The sequence below is a fragment of the Octopus bimaculoides genome, chromosome 3 (genome assembly GCF_001194135.2).
Source record: "Octopus bimaculoides isolate UCB-OBI-ISO-001 chromosome 3, ASM119413v2, whole genome shotgun sequence".
NCBI lineage: Eukaryota > Metazoa > Mollusca > Cephalopoda > Octopoda > Octopodidae > Octopus > Octopus bimaculoides.
This window is the reverse complement of record NC_068983.1, coordinates 444,767-448,927: the sequence shown is the minus strand read 5'-3', so window position 1 is coordinate 448,927 and position 4,161 is coordinate 444,767. Positions and strand designations below refer to the sequence as shown.

Sequence of the window (4,161 nt, the reverse complement as noted above, 5' to 3'; positions counted from 1 at the left end):
TATTGTGTCTGGGGAGAGTCATTCTCTTTTAGTGCCTTATTACTTAACGGACTCACCGGTTCGATTTCTACTCGTTTATTTATTTATTTTTCTAAAATTTTCGTTGGTTGATCAATAAGTATCCGGACTATTGCCATAGTAATGAAGTTAAAGGACGGAGAGTGAAGCCGCTTGGTACAGATTGACCTTCATCTCTGTTGTGCATGCGCACTAAGTTTTAACGTTCTAGCTCACTTCTGCTGTTTACAGCAGTGCTTGGAAGGAACGTGTGTAACGTGTGATCCTCGCAATGACCATGACAGAGAAAGTTGAGCAGAGAATTTGCATCAAATTTTACCAAAAGCTTGGCTTGAGCAGGAATCGCCATGGCAACTTTCCTTGTAATGGTCAATGCGATGATCATACGCTACACACCTTTCTTCCAAGCACTGCTGTCAATAGCGGAAGTGAGCTAGAACGTTAAAACTCAGTGCACATGCACAGCAGAGATGAAGGTCAATCTGTGCCAAGCGGCTTCACACTGCGTGCTTTAGTTTCGTTACTATGGCAACAGACCGGATACTTATTGATCAGACATCGTATATATATATATATATATATATATATATATATATATATATCGAATGCTCCTCAACCACATGATCCCAGATTCAGTCCCACTGCGTGACATCTTGAGCAAAGTATCTTCTGCTATAGCCCCAGACCGACCAAGGCCTTGTAAGTGAATTTGGTTGACTGAAACTGAAAGAAACCCGTTGTGTATATATATATATTTATGAATGCATATCTATGTGTGCGTGTGTTTCTCTGTGTGTTTGTCCCCCCACCCCACCAGCGCTTGACAACCGGTGTTGGCGTGTTTGCATTCCTATAACCTTAAAGGTTCGGCACCAAACTTTAAAAATAAGTCCTGGGGCCGTTCAAGGCGGTTATCCAGCATGGCCGAAGTCTAATGACTGACACAAGTAAACGATAAAAGATAAAAGATATACGTGCATATCTGTTTAGATATATATGTACACATGTATATATATGCTCCCTGATAGATAGATAGATAGATAGAGAGAGAGAGAGAGAGGGAGAGAGAGAGAGAGAGAGAGAGACGGAGAGAGAGAGAGAGAGACGGAGAGACAAAGACAGATAGATAGAGAGAGAGAGATATACATACATACATACATAGACAGACAGACAGACGGACGGACGGACGGACGGACGGACGGACGGACGGACGGACGGACGGACGGACGGACGGATGGACGGACGGACGGATGGATGGATGGATGGATGGATGGATGGATGGATAAAAAACTTGTATATATATGAAAAAACACAAACATACGCACGCACTCACAAACACTCACACACACATTTACATACAGGTAGGGGAAGGGTGGGAGAAAGACGATGAATATCTAAGACAATGCCCCTAACATCTTTGGTGTCACCAAGTTAAACAAACATAAAGTATGGTGGTGGGTGAATAATAAAACCTTCCAGATGAAAACTACTGTTGAAGTGATATTGATGGTGTTATTGGTTCAGCGCTGATTGATTTTTCTGTCTCTATGACGTTCCGTACAAAATGTTAGAGCTTGTCACGTGACATCGCAGGGAGTTGGCTTTCAGTTTGTAGCGAGTAGCACTTGTGCTATCTCGCAAAGGCTAGCAGTTGACTGCTACGCCGCTAAATGGTTGCTGCTAGCTCGCTACAATTACACTGGAGTATTTTCAATAGAAGCCATCAGTCTGTGGACCACTATTCAATAATGCAGTAAGTGGAAATATTTATTTAAAAAAAAAAATGCACGTGCGCGCTCGCACACACAGACACAGCACGCACTTAGAGTCGGTGAGCGCGACTTTGAATGTATTTTTATGATGTGGAAAGTAGGGAGGCTGCTTAAACTGTTTTGAGAATCTGTAGTTGGCCCCGAGAAATCCTAGTTGCAGTGTTTGTGTAGGAAAGGTTTTTAACATTAGCTATGATTGGTGATCTGGACGTAAACTGATGGTGTTTTCCCTGCTGGTCACGACAACTGACCACCACTACTTCCTATCACAGTGGATTACTCTCAGATATCCTCCTTTGTCATTTTCTATTTTAACCTCACCGGAATTCTTCTTTGTCATGATCATATTTTCTTTGATGTTGTTGTTGTTGTTGCTTAGACACAACGCGAAACTACAAAGGCATTCAAGCCATGACAATTTCATCTATTTTCAGGAATAACTTAACTCGCGCTACAATATCCAGTGTGTTCTTTTTAAAGACATTAATGTGGGGTTTGAGAAGAATTTGGTTGTTGTTCTAGCAGACTGAAAAACCATGTAGAGAGGTTCTGTCGTTGACTCGTGATCTGCTTGTTAGTTCCCTGCTAGAAATAGTGTATGGCATACAAGCACAAAGCCCTCAAATATGGAGCCTTTCCTTATTTTTACTCTGTGACATGTAAACACAGATCCCTCAAACATGGAGCCGTGCTAAAGCCTCAACCATAAAACCTTTGTTCGTTAATTCTCCACTTTTCTCTGCAATTCAAACGCCGACATCCTTAGCCATGATACCTTTCTAGTTAATTCTCTTTTTTACACAAACACTTAACATTATTCAAATGAAAGTTGTGCGTTTTTTGTTGTTGCCTTTGACAAAACGAAGAATTAAAGTTACTTTCAAGCAATGCACACGCATGCAGAGGAATCGGTACAGTAATGCATTTTATGCACACACATGCACGCCTACACATTAACATCTGCTTTATCTCCACGAATTTCTCTTTGTTTGTTGTAAAACTGGATTTTTCTTTCTCTTCCGTTATTTTGATTTGACAATCGTTACATGTAATGTAATATCACATCTTCGATCTTAATAAAGGCAAAAATAAATCGTGCTTCGTTCGAACTGTGAATGTAGTTGCACGTTTGTAGGTTTACATAGCAACACAATCTTATGGATGTGTTGTTATGGAACGTGTATGGTTAGTTGCATTCGCGCGCACTTTATTGTTCATCGAGCACCAACATTAACATGCTCGCAAACACCGTCAGTATGTGTGTGTGCGTGTGTGTACGTGTGTGTGTGTGTGTGTGTGTGTGTGTGTGTGTGTGTGTGTGCGTGTGTGTGTGTGTGTGCGTGTGTGCGTGTCTGTGTGTGCGTGTCTGTGTGTGTGTGTATTTCTTAAACAAGAATATTATTGACAGTGACTTCGAAGTTTCAGTCGGTTCAGCTATCGTTAGACTGCATACAATGGCTTAGCTGATCGTAACTTCGAAGTCACTGTCAAAAATATTATTCATGTTTAGGAATAACAAATTTGTACTCTCCAAGAGTATAGAGTAACTCACCAGATTAATGTAAAATTGTTTTTACTCTAACTGAACATAAAAACAAGCATTAACATGTACGTAGGCAGGCATGTATGTATGTATATATGTATGTATATATGTATGTATGTATATATGTATGTATGTATGTATGTATGTATATATGTATGTATATATGTATGTATGTATGTATGTATATATGTATGTATGTATATATGTATGTATGTATGTATATGTGTATGTATGCATGCATGTATGTATGTATGTATGTATATATGTATGCATGCATGCATGTATGTATGTATGTATGTATGTATGTATGTATGTATGTATGCATGCACGCACGCACGCACGCACAAACGTATGGATGGATGGATGGAAGCGGGAGAGAAAAAAATCAATTTGCCTAACAAACGGGTGGAACCTATAATTGTCGAAGTAGTTTCCCCGTATATTAACTCATCTTATGTTTCAGCCTTCCCTCTTCTGTCTTCACAACAATTTCTTGTATTAATTCTATTAATTCCAATCCCTTATTATTGCACTTGTTATTCCTATTATTGTCATTATCGTTGACCTCATCATCATCATCATCATCATCATCTTTCAATTTGTTTCTATTTCTTACCGAATGTCTTCCTGACACCTATGGAAGAGAAACTCACTGTATCTTGTTCTTTTTGTTGTTGTTATTATTATTATTATTATTATTATTATTATTATTATTATTATTATTATTATTATTATTATTATTATTTAATAGTTCGTTGTTTTTTCTTGGTTCTGTTTTTTTTTTTGTTTTTTTCCTCGGAATTGTTGATTAACATTCTGTGTGAGTAT

General features: G+C 38.7%; 1 protein-coding gene across 2 annotated transcripts in view; it reads left to right on the top strand.

Moving 5' to 3' along the window:
* Positions 1-1,503: 1,503 nt before the first annotated feature.
* The window catches only part of LOC106884457 (amphoterin-induced protein 2), a 110,725-nt gene continuing 108,067 nt past the window's right edge, over positions 1,504-4,161 (top strand). The window contains exon 1 of one of the 2 annotated variants that reach the window (XM_014935855.2): positions 1,504-1,771. The gene's annotated coding sequence lies outside the window, so the exon portion shown is untranslated. The remainder of the gene's footprint in view (positions 1,772-4,161) is intronic. The other variant, XM_014935854.2, reaches the window with a different exon arrangement.